This window comes from Thamnophis sirtalis, unplaced genomic scaffold, assembly GCF_051295495.1.
Source record: "Thamnophis sirtalis isolate CommonGarterSnake01/CBP01778 unplaced genomic scaffold, rThaSir2_p1.2 scaffold_3, whole genome shotgun sequence".
NCBI lineage: Eukaryota > Metazoa > Chordata > Lepidosauria > Squamata > Natricidae > Thamnophis > Thamnophis sirtalis.
The window spans coordinates 161286721-161306510 of NW_028261383.1; positions in this window are offsets into that span (position 1 = coordinate 161286721).

A 19790-nucleotide genomic window follows, 5' to 3' on the forward strand; every position below is an offset into this window, starting at 1 on the left:
CAATGTAGTAGCATCCTGGTTATTCCACCCCTCTCAGATCTTACTTTGCAAAGGTCTTCCTTTTCGATTTAGGCAGCCATGGAAAACCAGAGACAAAACTTACATGTATCTTCCCCATACAGGAAACCTGGTTTGCTGTTTCTGTATGCAGGAAAGCAACTACTTATAGTTTGGGCCATTCAAAGAGTTAGTTTATTGGGATAGAATCAGGCCAGTTCTGTTATTAAGTATTTTGAGATAACTATCCTAAGATAAGGGATGATCATTGTTCTGAAAAGGCTGGAATGTGATAGTTGTTTGTTTCATTGTTACTCCCTGTATTTTTATTCCTTGGGGAATTTTGTTTTTCATGTCCATATAATGTGGTTGGGTTTTTATACTTGAAGATTAATGGAAGTGAGCCTGAACTACACATAGCAAAGTATTTTGGACTGACCCTGGTTGTTATTTGAAGTTCTTGGCTGGTTCTTTAATAATAACTACTACTGCTATCACTGTTACTACTGCTTTTCCTCCTGTGTTTTATTATTATCATTCCTGCCCCTATTTACATCTTTAACTCAGACTCCAGAATAGAAGACTTACTCCTTGAATATATGCAGGGTTATTCCCAGTTTAAAAACTTTCTTTAAGTTCCTTATCCAAGCAAGTGAATTTTCAAGAGATGTAGTCCATTTTTTTTAACATTACAGCACAAGTAGTCTTTGATAGTATGACCACAATTGGAACCAAAATTTGGGTGTGGTGGTGTGGTATTTAACCAAGTCATCTATGACTGCACCCAATCTTATAATCATTTTACATTGGTCATTAACAAATCACTGTAGTCATTAAGTGAATGAAATGGTCTTTAAATGAATCAGGTGGTTGATAAGCGAATCCTGCTTTTTGAATTGGCTTTGCTTGCCAGAAGCTGGCTGGGAAGATTGCAAATCAGTCACATGACCACAAGACCCTGCAATTCTCATAAATGTGAGCCAGTTGCCAAGTGCCCAAATAGCAGTTGTGACTTTGGGGACTGGTGCAACGATCATAACTTTGAGGATGGGTCATAGGTCACTTTTTCTGAAGCCATCGTAACTTTGAAGTTTGAACCATCCTTAAACGAAGTCAAGGACAACCTGTAAATCACATTAACACAAGTCTATGCATTTAGGTTACTATGATTTTCAGTTACTTAGATTGATGTGACACACACACATTTGTTTACTTATGGTTAGTTAAAGTATGGTTACCAAATTAATAGAGTTTCTCAGTTCATATTGCATCATTAACTGAAATCACAACATGCTAGGCTAAAATTCTAAATGGTTAGCTAAATGACTTGTTTCTGGTTCAGCGTATTCTGTGAATAGAACTTTAGCTTAACTAACTTTGGAACCATTTTGCCTCCTATTTGATGAGTTTTATCCTTGTATCTCCTCCTATATGAATAGATAAGGAGTTTTCTTGTTAAGCCTCTTAATTGGAACATGTTTCCTCATTAATAACTCTCCAGAAATTAACTGAAAATCTTCCATTTTTTACTGGGCCTTTGATGTAGATATTTCTGAATTGTTTTTCGGTGTTTTATTTCTGTAAGGCTGTTGTATTTCTCTGCTCCTATTTACTTTTTTAAAAATCTGCTTTTCCCCCTAGGTACACAAACAAACGAGTCACATTGTTGAGCAAAATACTTTAAATAAGTATTACATTGATTTGGACATCAGTAGTTGTAGACTGGCTGTATATGGCCTATGCTCATTTATATTTTTGCTAACTCAGTAACAATGCATTGAAAACGTACTTAAGTACCGGTATATTGCTGGTTAAATACTTTTTAATAAGAACTGTTTTCAACACAGCCTATGGGAAATATATAATTCAAATACAATTAAGTGTTGATTATGACTCTTTCATTTTTCCTTCAGTGGACCCTGTTGTATGGGAAAAATGGAAGGAAAAGAATTACAGGTGGAATTCTGTCTCTGAGGCAGAAAAGTGGCATAATTAAAGCTTAATCTGGAAAGATACTTCAAAGATTGCATCCCCTTTCCTGTGCTTTTCTTTTCTCCCCTCTAGTGAAGGAAGCAACCAAACCTAACTTTTCCTTTCAGTAATTACCATTGTAGATAATCAAGCAAACTATATACATTGTGCTGTCTTCCGCTGTTACCATTTACTGAAAATAATCTCCTTTCTTTCTGGAATAAGCACCTTAGCTCTTTCATAATGACACGTCAGCTACCCACTGGAATGGGTGGTTTCTGTGATGTGACGCACAGCCAATATTTTAGTTGCAGATTCCAATAGAGATTAAGCCAGTGACTAGAGAGACTTCGCTAATTTCCTCCGGAACTCTTGACCAGTTTGTGAGTCTCAAGACTGCGCCCTGATCTGAGCAGTTTACCTGCCTGACTTTGTAAACCCAGGAAAATTATCTGGAAACCAAAATAACCCTATTTTTAATATCTATGGCAGTGATTCTCAACCTTGGCAACTTGAAGATGTCTGGACTTCAACTCCCAGAATTCCCCAGCCAGCGAATGCTGGCTTGGGAATTCTGGGAGTTGAAGTCCAGACATCTTCAAGTTGCCAAGGTTGAGAAACACTGATCTATGGAGATTCTCAGTCATCCAGGTCATGGTTGTCCTAAAAGTGCTTTTTTCAAGAGGCAACTGGACTTTCTTTTCTTTGAGGACATTTCGCTTCTCATCTAAGAGTCTTCTTCAGCTCCGTTTTTCTTTAAAGACATTTCACTTCTCATCCAAGAAGCTTCTTCAGAACTGAAGAAGCTTCTTGGATAAGAAGCGAAGACCAGTTGCCTCTTCAAAAAGCACTTTTGAGACCTCTTTTTAATGCTTTGAGTAGGCCTCCCTCACCAAAACACGATTGGGTCTGCTTGATGTTTATTCACTCTGCAAGTACAAAATCTACTTCATCCTATTCTCCATCTGTTTCAGAAGTGATATTCAGCCAGTTCTGACAGGTTCTGGAGAACCGGTAGAGGAAAATTTGAGAGTGGGGAGCGAATGAGGATTTTGCAGTATTCTTCCCCTGCCACGCCCACAAAGCCACGCCCACAGAACCAGTAGTAAAGAAATTTGAATCCCACCACTGATCTGTTTATAATATCTCTATTTGGATAGTGGCAATTAAAGACAGAGGGCATTAATTAGCTCCTCTTTTGGCATATTTAAAAGATGATTTGCGAAATGTAGCAAAAAATACTTTTGTATTTCTGCACTGTGGAAAGTTTTAGCTGCTGATTTGTAAAGGCAAGAGAAGGCCAGGTTATTTTTTCCCCTCATCAGAGGGCAAACCTATTGGAGAAGGAAGGGTAATGTGTGAGAAAGGCCCCCAATTGTTTACACCTAGTCCAGGTGTCGGCAATCTTAAACACTCAAAGAGCCACAAAGTTCCTAACCGGAAGCCCCTCATTCAATTCTGGAGCCAACCGGAAGTCCAGTTCCCCCACCATAGAGTCTCCTCCTAGGATGGCATCCTTTTTCCTTTTACTGACTGGTGACAGGGAGCCACAGCAGAGGGATGAAAGAGCCACATGTGGCTCCAGAGCCACGGTTTGCTGACCCCTGCCCTAGTCCAAAAGACCAAAATGGCTTTTCTTAGAAATATTCCAATAAGGCAACAAAATGGAGGGAAAAAAGGAAAGGAAATTTGATGGGCAGTGTCCAGAGAAGAATTTTTACATGCAGGAGATTCCAGGGAAAAAATTGTTTCAGCTGCAGATCTGTCCTTTTGCCCCTTGTCCAGGAAAACCTGAAGCCCCATTGCTGAAATCCTGTTAATGGACAATGGATAATCAAAGAATAAACCAATAAGTGGAAATAGCTCTAGATGTGCAAAGGGTGTATTTCAGTAATTATTGTACTAGTGCCTTATGAAGTACATTAAAAAATGCTGTCTCTTTACCCATGTGGTGTCAATAAAGTTTGTTTTTTGAATGCCTAGAGAACAATTACTGTTCCTAACAGAAAGAAGAAAAAGAAAGAAGAAAAATTCTCCTACAAAGGCCTTCAATATCAGAATAGATATTTTAAAATAATATGGGTAACACTTACTACACTGTACAATTTCACTCAGTTCCTATTGTCTTGACCGTGATTATTATTATTCATTTTTAATTTCATAATGTTTAGTCTCTTAACATTATCTCTCTGTGTGCATGTAATAATGTTATAGTGCATAATCATAATTATACTTCATAAAGCTATTACTTCCCCAACAATTTTAAATTTAACAGATCCAGTTTGGCGTAATGATTAAGGTGTTGGCCTGGAAATCAGGAAACAGTTGATTCTAGGACTCCCTGAGGCGCGAAAACCAGCTGAGTGACTTTGGGCCAGTCACTCTCTTTCAGACCAACCAAACTCACAGGGTTGTTATGGGGAAAATAGGAGGCAGGGGTATTAGATACGTTTGCTACTTTGAGCTAATTTTATTTTATTTATTCAATTTTTATCCTACCTTTAATAGTGTATAAGTAACTCAAGGCAGGGAATATACCTAATATTCCTCCTTTCTCCTATTTTCCCTACAACATCAACTTTGCGAGGTGAGCTGGGCTGAGAGTAACTGGCCCTAAGTCACCCAATAGCTTTCATGCCTAAGGCTGGACTAGAACTCACAATCTTCTGGTTTTAGACTGGCGCCTTAACCATTTGATCTGGCTCATGGATGGATGGATGGATGGATGGATGGATGGATGGATGGATGGATAGATAGATATGCTCTAAATATCATTATAGGGTTTCATGATGAAAAGTAAGGTTTAACCAAGAGAAAGGGAGGGGTGAGATTTAATCCAAAGGAAGGTGAGGCAGAATTAATAATTAATCTTTTTTTTTATATGGCTTGTAACATTTTGGCAGAATTACAGATAAGTGTCATTTTCTATTTGCCCTTGGCTCAAATTCAGACAAATTCGTTACAAAATCAATAATGTGAGTCATTTTCTTCTATGTGGTGATTGAGAGTGTTAATGTGTTCAAAAAAACGTAACCCGAGATTAAATGAGTTTCATTGGAAAAGAAAAGCCATCTTGGTTAATCAAGCGTTTAAAAGCTTCTCCAGTGATAACATTGTTGCAGACAAATCATTCCATGTAGGATTATGAGGCACAATTAGATGATTCCCTAAACAATCGATAAATTGTCCTGATTTTATTTTTAACCTAAAAATTTTCTTTTAAAAATGTTAACATAAACCCTTCATTGTGAATACACAAGGTTGTTTCCTGATTAAGTCAGCCTGTTAACAATAACATTGGTTAACAAGCAGTAAAATGATGTAAGGTCTAAAAATCCTTCAAGGCTTTTGTTTCAGAAGGCGTGCATATGTATATGCCGTTTTATCAAACGGGTTCAAGAAAACCTCAAAATATATCAATATTTAGTTAATAGTTCTCGGGAAACATGACTGCGAGAGAGTTCTTAATGTAATTCTCCTCAACTCACAATCCTATCATGCACCAATTCTTGGAGAACTTAGACATATCGGAAGCATAAAAAGCAATAATTATGCTGGTCAAAACATCAGAATCACTTGTTGGATAATATCTTTTTGTGTGTGTTCAATTTTGTATCCAATTCTCAGAGACTACCTGGATATTTTTCTTGGCATTCTCAGCAATTTCAGATGGGGTTTGCCATTGCTTCTTTTCTAGGGCTAAGAGAGAGTGACTGGCCTAAAGTCACTGAGCTGGCTTTCATGGCTATGGTGGGATTAGAACTCACAAACTCCAGGTTCCTAAGCCACCACGCCAAATGGACTATTGATATCTTTGTTAGGGACAAAGATCACAAAACAGTATGCCTCCAATTTCTCTAGAAGAACCATACACATATATAGAGATACAATATGCATCATCCAAGATACATTTTTGCCCTTCTGTATTAACCAAACTCTGAAATGACCAGGCCTTCATTGTTTTAATTGGTGATGAAAAAGCATGCATTTGCACAACTATATGGATGCTTTGAAATGTTATATTTTTATCTTTAAACGCAGTGTTCCTGCTTTCCCTCATGTCCAATACAGTATCCAGAAAATAATGGGGGGGGGGGATCAATTACATCCTTCCCTCCTTCCTTCCCTTAAGATATTAGGAGCTGGTTAATTTCAGATGTCCCATTAGCTAATTTTCCAATTACGGTATGGCTTGCCTTCTTTTGTGTGGTTGGTTGTTTCCTTGCAAGGCTGTCACCCCCTGTTTACTTATTTCACATAAATTTAACTTTGGAAATGCCCAAATAGGATACTGGAGGAGAGTGGACAAATACAGGCATGGTCCAAAATCAGACCCATCCCATTCAAGTTCCCATTCATGGTTAATTCCTCCCACTTACCACCCACCCCTGGTTGGTAATGTACTAAAAATTCCTGATAGCCAAGCCAGAAGAGAAAATAAATCATCTGGTCTATTGGCATATCCACAAATCACTACAAGCCTCTTCAGCTACACACTTACAGAGATGAGATAGCAGGTTGGCAGTGAGGACAACAAATGTTGCAGCAGTATTGTTTGTGCTCACTCAAGAATTGGTAGGTAGTGTTTTAGCTCTGTACGAAAGAAAGACCTACAAAATGGTTTGTAATATGCAAAATATAAATGTGCAAGGGGATATCATTCAGCCGTAGATGAATTGGTGAAATTCCATTGCTCAATTCAAACATGACTCCAAATGTCTTTATATATTGTTAGAGCTCTATATTTTTCTGAGCAGATCTATCCACTGTTTCGTCTTTAAAAAAAAAATATTCTGGAATGGTCGTTACTAAACCAGGCCTGTGGAATGTAGCTGCTCAAACAATAAAGGAGCACAGAGAGGTAGGGCTGACCTCTGTTCTGTACCCTTGGAAAGCGTGCAAAAAAACCATGCTGTGCACCAGTACAATCCTAACTAGCCTGTCAGACCAGAAACTTCTAATAAAGTCTACGCATTTTATCTTCTTGTGAGCAATCCTGCATTCCTGCTTTATCTCCAGAGGAAAAGGAGTGGCATAGCCTGGAACCAACCAATGTAACCCCTCCTGTTTTTCCCCCCCAACACATGGGACTCAAAATACACAATTCTATTACTTTCTGAGGTAGGGTAGTACTTTTTGTACCGCGTAGTCAATAATGCCAGCCAGAGCAAAGAGATTCTGAGCCACCCTTTTTGCTTTAGCCAACAGACAACAGCTCCGAATCATGAAATGTGGCCCACAGCTATAAAAAAGCTTTTGAATTAAAGATTTGATTGGCCTGGAAGGTGTCATGAGAGTTTGCATTGCCTTAGCCGAAAGACAAAGACTTGTTTGGAAATCGGGCCACTAGATCAACTCGGACATCTATGTCCTCCAGGAAAGGTAGTCCTCGATTTATGACCACAATTGAGCTCAAAATTTCTATTGCTTAGTGAGGGAGTTAAGTGAATTTTGGCCCAGGTTATGAGCTTTCGTGCCGTAGTTGTTAAGTGAATCCCTGCAGTTGTTAAGTTAATAACACAGTTCGTAAGTGAATCTGGCTTTCCCATTTTGCTTGTCAGAAGGTCACAAAAGGGGATCGCATGACCCCAGGACACTAAAAACATCATAAATATGAACCAGTTGCCAAGTGGTTGAATTTTGATCACGTGACCACGGGGATGCTACAACCATCGTAAGTGTGAAAAACAGTCCTAGCCAAGTCACGTTTTTCAGTGCCAAGGTAACTTTCAACGGTCACTAAAGGAATTGTTGTAAGTGGAGGACAACCTGTTGTTGTATGACTCTGATTGAGAACTCTATGGCTCTTCAGCAATTTAACACAGTTCCACTCCCTACTGAAAGTTGATATGCTTACCAGTTACTCCCATGGAAGTGAAAATTCATCTGTGGGAAGTTATCATCCAGCCCTCTCCCAGAAAAAATGAAATATCCTAGGAAATATTGAAAAGGCAGAATATTTCTCTGGATATGAAAAGAAACATGTTTTAAAAGACAGAATAGTTGCCTGTAGCTTCCTGCCCATCCCCAGTTAATGGGCCATTGACACGGCCAGGCTAGTCCACTTTACATAATAAAGACTTCTCCACTGCAGCCCCAGGGGGGATGGGAGTAAAGGCATGATAATGTTGGAACTTTACTCAACTCTCCACATGGCATCTGAAAACTCATCTATACCTGGATTCAAAACAGCCTAGAGAGTAGCCCCTACACCATGGGAGTCTGACAACCAATCAGAATACATTTCTTACACAGGAACAGGAAACAGAGAGGTGGGATTAAACAGGATATAAAAAGCCTAGCAAGCCCCTTCCTCAGCCCTTCTCTTCTTCTCCAACAACATTGAAGCATGTGATCACCTTTTCTGTTCAGGGCTCAAGCCATGTGGCCCTGTCCAACAATAAACCATCTTTCCAAGCAGCCTCCATGTCTCCAGTGTCTTTTTCCCCACTTTCCCCCCCTTTCCCCAGAAGGACATTTCTTTCATCACATCTATGGGCTACATGCTCAGTCATTGCTGTTTTCTCCCATCACAGGAACTGACTAGTGCCCACAGGCTTTATATGAATTCAGTAACTGTTCAAAGGAGATTGGCCTAGACTCTATTGCAACATTTACTTTGCTCTCCAGGTAAGGCTATTTAGCAACTGGATGAAAAGAACTTCCAGCTGTAACATTTAAAAGAGTAAACCAGTGATGGCGAACCTTTCCGGCACCAAGTGCCCAAACTGGAATGTCCGTGCATGTGTACGTGTGCAAGTGCTGGTGCTCCGATGCCCACAAAGACCAAGTGGCTGGTGCGCATGCCTGTTTTTTGGCCTATTTTTTGGCTGTTTGGGGGGGGCGTTTTCAGGCTGTTTTGAGGCTGAAAATGGCCTGAAAAAACGGCCTGAAAATAGCCAAAGAAGAGGCTGTTTTGTGAGCCATTTTCAGGCCGTTTTCCAGCGCTCTGCAAAGACCAACATCATCATGTGCCCCAGAAACCAAAAGAGCAGCTGGTGACGGCACGGGTGCCCATAGAGAGGGCTCTGCGTGCCACCTCTAGCACGCATGCCATAGGTTCGCCATCATGGGACTAAACTGTTTTGGAGGTTCTTTGAACTGGTCATAACGTTAATACAGGTTCTCCCAAACTCAGGCATACCCGTAGCAGCCCACTCCTGGGTTTATATGTACAGTATTTATCTCCAGTTTGGAAGGACTTTAGAAAACAATGGTTTTAATATCTAATTTTTACACTCAAAAATTAAAATGCACATTGACAATGCATCTGATGATTACATGGGCCAAGCAGAACTCTACTAACGTTTTTATTATGCTGTTTAAGAGTAGTGTGTTGGATTTTTTGATATATAATTTGTGACTACATTTCCTCCTGCATAGATTGTTCTGTTACATCTGTTTGCTTGATGGTGGTGATGTAAAATTTCACTTTATTTCATTTAATAACAGGAGGTTCTCTGGCTAGACCATAAAGCTATTAAAATGAGAGAAGTAAGAAAAAAAACCTCCGAGATGTATAAATAAATAGCACAGGATAAAAAGATTTAAGGCAAAATCTAAAGTAGCAATTTGATCTTCAGATTGCTAATGGATTTGGATTAGGACCAGTGGTGGGTTCTGGATCTCATTCCAGAACAATTGTGAGAACAATTAAACAGTGGAATGGCTTGCCTTCAGAAGTGGTAGGTGCTCCAATACGGGATGCGCATGCGTTGTAGCTGCCAGCAACGCTTTCACAAGCCTCCGTGATGCTCCAGCTGCACATTGGAGTGTCGCGCAGGTGCTGTACGCACCATGCATGTTCGCGGAAGTGCCTAAGGCTTTAAAGGACAGGTAAGGAGCTCGGGTGGGTGGGTGGGCCCTCCGGATCACCATACCGGAACAGTATCCGGTGCTCCGGGCAGGCTCCGGTACGCCTCTACTGGGGCGTACCACCTGCAACCCACCACTGATTAGGACATTCATTTCCTCCATCCGGGGTCCTTAGACCGGTGTTTCCCAACCTCCACAACTATAAGATGTGTGAACTTCAACTTCCAAACTTCCCCAGCCAGCAGCTTAAAGTTGCCAAGGTTGAGAAATACTGCCTTAGGCAAAAATATGTAGGAGAGTTCCCCCTTCATTTCCTTATACTTTTCAGTGGCTGTATTGTATGCATGTTTATTGATACTCCATAAGCCTTTTGAAGACAATATGGGGTGGGGATGAGTGAAAGGCTTTAATAAAATATACAGTAAGGCATGGTCAGAACTACCATCTTTCTATAAATCTTGGTGTGTAAGTCGATTGATTGGCTGTGTTGTTGTATCATGATTGGTAGATTGGTGCTGATTGGTGCTGGCTGTGTGTCCGTTGTTGTTTTGTGTTGTAATGGCCTGGGTGGTGGGTGGGGCTCGTTTGCTGACTAGGGCTGGTTTCCAGATGTCTGATAGGCGGGAGGCATTGTCACATTTATTCATGTTGTGGGGGTGTTTCTCTATTTCGATAGCTTCCATAATTATTCTCTTGTTGAAGTGTTCAGTTTTGGAAATTAATTTGGTTCCTTCAAAATCAATTTCGTGTCACGTAGCTTTAAGGTGCTGGAAAAGGGAGGAACTGTGTTCTTACTGTGTTCTTGTGTTCTGCGATGTGTGCATTTATTCTCCTCTTCGTTTGTCCTATGTATGTTGCAGGACAGATTTTGCATGGTGTTTCGTAGACTCCTTGGTTCTCTAGCTGGATTTTGTCTTTGGGATATTAAGATATTGGCTATTTTTTGGTCAGGGTTGCCCTCCTCCCTTACATCAAAGGCACCACAGATAAAATCAGCAAAATTCTCCACAAACACAATAATATCAAGACAGCCTTCAACACTGACCAAAGAATAGCCAACATCTTAAGAAACCCCAAGTGCTCAATCCATTCACTCACAGTATCTCTTTAAATTATACTCTCTCCTTGTTTGGTGTCTTAGTAGGAAGATTTGCTTAGCTTTTCTCTGCTAAATTTTCCCCATCTCAAATGGACTTATTCTATCGCATTATATCACCTCACCTGCCTTAATGTTTATACTGCAAATATTTGCAGAGTTCTACTCTCTTTCTTTCCTCCCCAACCTCACCCCTCCTTTTTTGTGGCCAGGCCAGATAGTTGTGTCTATAGTATGGTGTAAGTTAAAGGGAGACTTTTTAAAATACTCCCTGCAGATTTTGCAATTATAAATTGCCTGAATTAAAACAGATACAATTTCAGGGTGTATTAGTCCATCAGAGTATAATAAACAGTTCTGATCTGTTAGGATCAAACAAAAGGCACAATGGAAAAAGCTCAGATTTATATTGTTTCCTTGTACTTGAAGGGTTCGTTCAAATCTCATCCAAAGTCCATGCAGTCTGAACCAGCACTGTGTTTGGGAATGGGCTGAATGCCAAGGTCTAAAAGAGAGGTAAAAGAGGGGTTTCCCATTCGGCACAATAAGCAAGAGGGTCTATAGGGCAGCAAGGCAATCATTTGCCCAATTTGGGGTACAAGGTATCTTGACTTGGGCCAAGGAGGCTCCCTTTGCTGCTCTGCCTCAGAGATCTTAAATCTGATGTGTCCTCCACTCCGCAGGTTGCTTTAAAGCAGGAGCAGGAGGAAAATAGAACTCTCACAATAGACCTGTAGCATCTTGAAGCTGTGGACACGTATCAGCACTGCCATGTCTTTCCTCCATTATTCTCTTTCCTAGAGAAAATGCACATCCCATGCTAACGTCTTGGGTGCAAAAAGCTGACTTATACTGATCCCCTTGATTTATTGGTGGGTTGGAAGCTGGGATTTCTCACTCTCCCCTTCGAGGTTGAAGCCCTGACACATTCCATGTACCATTTCACTATTAGTTATCTCCACCATCCTCTAAATTCCAGCGGGACTTGGAGAAGCTCAACTTGTTGAACAGTTGAGATAGCATCTCCAGCATTCCAAAGACTCTTGATTTATCTCTGCTCTGTTTATGAAAAGCCTTAAAGCTCTACTTTTCAATTGTGGTTTTCATAAGCATGAAGGTTTTGTTTTGTTTTTAAAAACATCCCTTAGAGCAGCAGTCAGCAAACTTAAACACTCAAAGAGCCATTTGGACCCATTTCCCACAGAAAGGAAAACACCAGGAGCCACAAAGGTCCTAACCGGAAGCCCCCTGTTCAATTTGGAGCTGACCGGAAGTTCAGTTCCCCCACCATAGAGTCTTCTCCTAGCGCGGCGTACTTTTCCCCCTACCTTTTCTAACCGAGAGCCCTATTAATTGTGGAGACAACTGGAAAACCCTCCCCTTGCCATAGAATCTTCTTTTGGTGCACTGTGCTTCTCTCCCACCACCCCACCGGAAGCTCCTCTCAAAATTGTGGCGCCGACTGGCGACGGAGCTGCAGCAGAGGGAAGAAAGAGCCACATGTGGCTCCAGAGCCGCAGTTTGCTGACCCCTGCCTTAGAGTAAAAGATCAACTCAAGTACTGGAGGAATATTCTAAAAAATATGGTGTGATTAGCACATTTTATTCCAATAAATAAATCCACTATTATCTAGTGGATAATACTTTTAATGGACCATGAGCAAGAACACGAAGGCAGAGAATATAGCAGGGGGTGAGAGGGGTGAGACTTCCAGGCCATGTCTGTGCTGCACTTGCAAATGCAAGTGAGGAAAGAATCACAGCATGGCCTTTTCCACAGATGATTGCTCTATGGGATAATTGCCCAAGAGAACTCTGTATGTTGGCAGAGAGCATTAGTAAAGCAAAAGGGGCCCAGCTCAGCCAGAGCCTTGCCAAACAGGGAACTGGGCATTCCCACAATCCAAAGTAGAAGTAACTCCATGCCTTGTTGAAGGGTGATTGTTAACTTCCCGGTCTTCAAGCCTTTGGATTGCCTCCCATTCAGATCCTAGGTCTGATTCACCTCAACTTTTAGGCTCAGAGAAGATCAAGCAGGAGCTCTCGCTGCTCAGTTCCAATTTCTATACCATCAACTAAATGAGCCCCTTTCATTCTCTATATGCGCTGTATTTGAATTGTTGTCCCTCCACCAAATTATTCACCACTGGTGGAACTCTTCTGTGTTTATAAATTATAAACATGTCCTATAATTATAAACATGTTTTATATTTTAAAAAAGAGGTTGAGACTCTGGAAAGAGTGCAGAAAAGAGCAACAAAGATGATTAGGGAGCTGGAGGGTAAAACAATATGAAGAATAGTTGCAGTGAAAAGAAGGACTAAGGGTGATATGATGGCAGTGTTCCAATTACTAAGGGAGTGCCACAAAGAAGAGAAGGTCAACCTATTTTCCAAAGCACTGGAAGGTAATACAAGAAACTGGATGGAAACCAAGCAAGGAGAGAAGAAACTTAGAAATAGGGGGGGGGGGATCCGGATAGTGAGAACAATTAAACAGTGGAATGGCTTGCCTTCAGAAGTGGTAGGTGCTCCAATACTGGAGGTGTGAGACCTGGAAGCCATCTCTTAGATTGGGCCTTCAGGCCTGCCACAATTTCTACTGTGGGAAAATGGGAGGGCGGGTTATATGGAGTATGGGAGATATATAGTCTAAATAACATTCTTTTCTCAGAGTCAAGGACACCTTGCCCTGCAGCTGCAATGAGGTGACTGGGAAGTATCTCCAGTTTTGGATGGTGTCTGATTGGGCCATGTGACGGACATGTGGGTACTGGGCAGGGATTTGACATTTCGTTTGGGTGGGGAAAACCTGGAAACTTTCAGATTTGGGTTTTCCCAGATGTGCCAATATGACATCTCTAATAAAATGGAACTTTGAGGCACCTCAAGCCTTGGAGTCTTCTTTCGTTTGGGGTGTTACTTGGAACCCTGACAGGAGGCTTTAAGGAAGAGTCTCGAGAACCACTTGAATGGTATAGGGCAAACTTGCGGCGTCACGTGACGTATGAGGACTTTTTGCCCCTTTGCTAAACCAGGCATAGGTGTGGCCAGCATGTGATGCATCCGACCCATAGGCTGTGAGTTTGACAATTCTGATATAGGGTAGAGGACAGCAACCTTAAACACTCACAAAGGTCCTAACTGGAAGCCCCCCGTTCAATTCTGGAGCTGACCGGAAGTCCCGTTCCCCCACCATAGAGTCTCCTCTTAGTGTGGCATCCTTTTTCCTCTACCTGTCCTAACTGAAAGCCCTATCAATTGTAGAACTTACCGGAGACAGGGAGCCACAGCAGAGAGATGAAAGAGCCACATGCGGCTCCAGAGCTGTGGTTTGTTGACCCTTGGTATACAGTCTCCTACTTGAGCAGGGGGTTGGACTAGATGACTTACAGACTCCCTTACAATTCTATTCTGTTATTTCTCAAACATACATCCTCTCTGTGTTAAATGTGAGTTTCTCAGCCTGCATTCTGCCTCCTTTTTTTTGGCAAACTGTATCACCCTTATTCTATGTTTGAAGAAAACTCAGCTGGCTGACCTTGATCATTTATTTTAATTGATGGTGGATTTGCAGTTTTGTGTGTGTGTGTGTGTGTGTGTGTGTGTGTGTTGGGGGGAAGAATTGTAATCTCTTGCCAGTTCTTTTTGTTCTGACTTTGCTTTGCTTGTGTTTAGAAGCTTGGTTGGTCAGGGCTTGTTGCAAACACAACAGCTGTGCTGACACACAGCAAGCTTTACCTGGGCTGTCACAAACCTAGCAGCTATGTGAAGCTGACAATATTATGCTTGAATTGACATCCTGACATACTGCCAAATTCTATGAGGAAGCAGAAGTTTGATGTCCTTAATGCTTTGCAAAGCAGGGGAAGCTACAGCCAATAGCCACATACTGTATTTTTATTTTCCATCAGTGAAGCTAGCAACCCACTCTTGGCTGAAGAATTTGGGAGTTCATTGTGGTGCTGATTATTCCCCAGGTGAAAGCTCTTTGAAATAGTTACTCATTGGTAGCACCCTCCTTTGATGATATGGTAGCTGGAAGGAACAATCAGTTTATCTCCTTTCAATCTTTCCTTTTCTTCAAGCTTTTCTGCCTCCTTCCTCCCATACACCTTTGTCCTAGGCTGCCAAAATAAATGAATAAATCAGCCAGGAAATAAATCAGCCAAATACCTCTCCAAAAAAAGGCAATTATCCCCCACCCCCAAACTGCCTTCTGAATAACTTCAGGGAAAGAATGAACTCTCTGTGCTACAACAAAACCACATTAACGGGAAGGTTGCCAGAAGCAAACGTTGATTTTGAAATAATCTGTGGATCCTACATCAAGATCTGAATCTTTCCCTTCCTTGTGCTCAGATTGCAACCGCTCATCAATCACACAAGTTTGAGACAGTTGTCAAGTTCACGGAAGTTTCCTAACCCTAGCCCAGCCGCAGGAACAGTGTTGCGCACATTGAGGGAAACACACCTGAAAATCTGCCAATAAAGGAGAATATTTGTAGCTCCGGGTTGAAGTGAGAGGTCCTTGCGACTCTCTGAGCTTGGTTTTTTTCTTGCAGTGGTTTCATTACCAAACTAGGTAACATCATCAGTGCTAGCATGAAACTTCAAGGTGCTAGTCGTAACTTATAAAGCCCTTCATGGTATTGGATCTGGGTACTTGAGAGACCGCCTGCTGCCAATTACCTCCCACAGACCCATTAGATCTCACAGGGTTGGCCTCCTCCGGGTGCCATCTACCAGCCAATGCCACCTGGCTATTACCCAGGGGAGGGCCTTCTCTGTGGCAGCTCCGGCCCTCTGGAATGAACTCCCTGCAGGGATTCGGACCCTCACCTCTCTCCAGGCCTTCCGAAAAGCCGTCAAAACCTGGCTTTGCCGGCAGGCCTGGGGGTGATGAGTTCCCTCCCCTCTCGACATGTATGGTTGTGCGACTGTTGTCTACTTTTATTATTTGTATTTTGTCTTTTTATGTTCCCCTTTTTCCCCCTTGAATTGTTCGCTGCCCTGAGTCCTCCCGGAGAAGGGCGGCATACAAATAATAAAATACAAAATACAAATACAAATACAAACGTCTTGCAAGAAAACAACCAAGCTCACAGTACATCAAGCCCCCCTCCCTCACATGAAAATGTGTAATATGTGTAATATCTTTGTGGTGAGACATTTTTGGGATGAAATTCACGGACCTGATTGTGAATTGAGATAATTGGGAAAATAGAAAATGTGAATAGTTAAAAGATTGTTCATTTCTATATCAGCACACCTGGGGAGACAATATTTGCGTGATATGCTCATCTACCCTTTTGACTTTGTTTATCTTCCTTTTTTGCTTTTGCCTTAATGTAATTAAGTGGATCAAAGCCCAAAAGAGAGCAAAACAGTGTGGAGACCTTGGACCAGTCACTTCTGAAAAACTTGCCAAGAAAACTGCAGGGACTAGTTTAGGCAGCCACCAGGAAAAAGGAGTACTGCCTTGTAATTGTCCATACATAATGTGTACATGGGTTATTAAGTTAATACATAAGATGGGCTTGCACAATATAAATAGGTTAACATGTAGGTGGTAAATTTCTGGTTCAGAGTGTTGCAGGTATGAGTTTTCTGACTTTCCCTTCCTTTGAAATGTCACTTGCTTCTTGCTTCTTTAATAACTGACCCGAAAGGCAGAAGGAAAAAAAACCCTGATTGGCCAAATAGCTGCTCCCTATTGTTTCTGCTTGGCTGGCAGGCCTAAAGCAAAACACAGATTTGCAGAGAAACTGAGGACACAAAGATTTATTTTAGGTTTATTTTATATTAGTGCTCTTTGTTTTTCAGATTTAGATGCCTTCATTTCTCTTTTAAGTTTCGTAGTTTTAATTCTATTAAATATAATTCTGTATTCACACAGACAGACATCCCTTCACCTCCTTTATATCGCTTGGGGCATTTATTGATAGTGAAACCATGCAAAAAGACAGTTAAATAAACAAGTAAAAACAAGCCCAATGCCAGTGATCTTCTGGGCTAGGAATTTAGGGAGCTTAGGGTTATTCCCTTGGAGGACAGCAGTTGGGGGGAGAAGAATCTTGAATATTTTCCATTTTTGCTGCTTCATAAGCTGCTTCCAGTTGTTTAAAAAACTGTCACTCATTATCTCTGCTACTTGTCTCTCTTTCGTGCCAACAACTGCTAAACCTCCCAGCATTCACCATAGGTTAACTTCTCCATATGGAGAGTCAGGTAAAAATGCTGCTGTGAGCATTTGTGAGCCCTGGTGGCACAGTGGTTAGAATGCAGTATTGCAGGCTATATTCTGCTGGCTGCTGATTGCCAGCAGTTCGATAGTTCAGGTCTTATAACAGATTAACAGAGTTGGAAGGGACCTTATAGGTCATCCTACTCAAGCAGGAGACCCTACATATTTTCTGACAAATGGCAGTCCAATCTCTTCTTGAAAGTCTCAAGTGATAAAGCTCCCACAACTTCTGAGGGCAAGCTGTTCCATTGCTTGATTGCTCTCACTATGATAAAATTTCTCTTTATTTCCAGGTTGAATCTCCTTGTTCAGTATCCATCCATTATTCCTTGTCTTGCCTTCAGGTGCTTCAGAAAGTAGCTTCATTCTCGAACCAAGGTTGAATCAGCCTTTCCATCCTTCCAGGGTGGGTAAAATGAGGACTCAGATTGTTGGGGGAAATATGCTGACTCCAATAACCGCTTAGAGAGGGCTGTAAAGTACTGTGAAGTGGTATATAAGTCTAATTTCTATTTCTATTTACACTTAGTTTATCTGATTAAATGGAGGAAGACCAGAGCTGTCTTTTGCTGGTGTAGCCAAGTGTTTCATGTTGTCTTGGAATCTCTCTGAAGTTTCAAAAGTGGTTTGAACTCAAGAGGGATTTGAGAGAAATCTGTAAATCTGTAAAAATGGGCTGTGTGGCCCTTGGGTATTAGTTGAAGGAAGGTCTGGCTTTATTTGAACCCTCTTGTGGTTTCTATATTTCTTGTACTAGTTTTGATTATAGATTTTTAGTAGCTTAGAGAATCTCTATACCCCTATACAGTGTGTAGAAGGATCCACCTTGTTATGTTTTTATTTTCTCCTAAGAAGATTAGGGCAGTGGATGCGATTTGACTTTCCCTTGTTTATTTTTTTTATGTCTATGTGCAATAAATTTAGCTGAGACCTAATGTCTGGCCACCCTCAAAGCTTTACTGATGAATGATTTGTGGATTCTGAATTACCCCAGTCCTAGTCCAATGCTTGATGGGATCATAATCCAGACCAGACCTTTCCCCCATCACCATGTTTACAAGACTTGCTAATAAATCAAAGGTCTACCCAACACTGCCTGCTTCTCATCGTCTTACAATTAATGGTTATTTGAAACACCACTGATGCAACTATGGGAATGTTACCTGATGTAATGTGTGGCTTATCCTGCCAAAGGACAAGTAGATAGGGTGATGGGGCCTATAAATCGCAGGAGATCCTCCCAGTTTGTAAAAGGTTTGTAATTGTAATTGTAATTGTAATTGTAATTGATTTTATTTGTAGGCCGCCCTTTTCCCTGAGGGGACTCAGGGCGGCTTACAGAAACCCAGGGAAGGGGGAATACAACACTAAGACGACAACACATAATAAAATAGCAAACAACATGCATACAACATTCGGGCGGGGTAATGGTCCTTATCCCCAGGCCTGACGGGCGAGCCAGTTCTTCAAGGCTGTGCGGAAGGCCTGGACGGTGGAGAGGGTACGAATCTCTACGGGGAGCTCGTTCCAAAGGGTCGGGGCCGCTGCTGAGAAGGCCCTCCTCCTTGTAGTTGCCAGCCGACACTGGCTGGCCGATGGAATACGGAGGAGGCCTAACCTATGAGATCTTATAGGTCGTAGGGAGGTAATTGGCAGAAGGCGGTCTCTCAAGTATCCAGATCCACTGCCATGTAGGGCTTTATGGGTGATCAGTAGCACCTTGAAGCGCATCCGGAGATCGACAGGTAGCCAGCGCAGCTCGCGGAGGATAGGTGTAATGCGGGTGAATCGGGGTGCACCCGCGATCACTCGCGCGGCTGCGTTCTGCACTAGCTGAAGTCGCCGGATGCACCTCAAGGGCAGCCCCATGTAGAGCACGTTGCAGTATTCCAGCCTAGAAATCACGAGGGCCCGAGTGACTGTTGTGAGGGCCTCCCGGTTCAGGTAGGGACGCAACTGGCGCACCAGGCGTACCTGGGCGAATGCCCCCCTGGTCACAGCCGCTATATGATGGTCGAATGACAGCTGTGGATCCAGGAGGACTCCCAAGTTGCGAACCCTCTCTGAGGGGTGTAAAATTTGACCCCCCAGCCTGAGTGTTGGATTAGTGGCCAAATTTTTGGGAGGGAAACACAACAGCCACTCGGTCTTTTCTGGGTTGAGCACAAGCTTGTTAATCCTCATCCAGTCCATGACGGCTTCAAGCCCCCGGTCCATTACGTCAACCGCTTCATTGATTTGGCACGGGGCGGACAGATACAATTGAGTATCGTCCGCGTATTGATGGTATCTAATCCCGTGCCTACGGATGATCTCTCCCAGCGGTTTCATGTAAATGTTAAATAGTAGGGGGGATAAGACCGAACCCTGCGGCACCCCATATTTCAGGGGCCTTGGGGACGATCTCTGCCCTCCCACTAACACCGACTGCGACCTGTCCGAGAGGTAGGAGGAGAACCACCGTAACACGGTGCCTCCCACTCCCACCTCCCGCAGTCTTCGCAGAAGGATACCATGGTCGATGGTATCGAAAGCCGCTGAGAGGTCAAGGAGGACCAGGATGGAGGGATGTCCTTCATCTCTGGCTCTCCAAAGATCATCCATCAATGCGACCAAGGCGGTTTCAGTGCTGTAACCGGGTCTGAAGCCTGACTGGAAGGGGTCT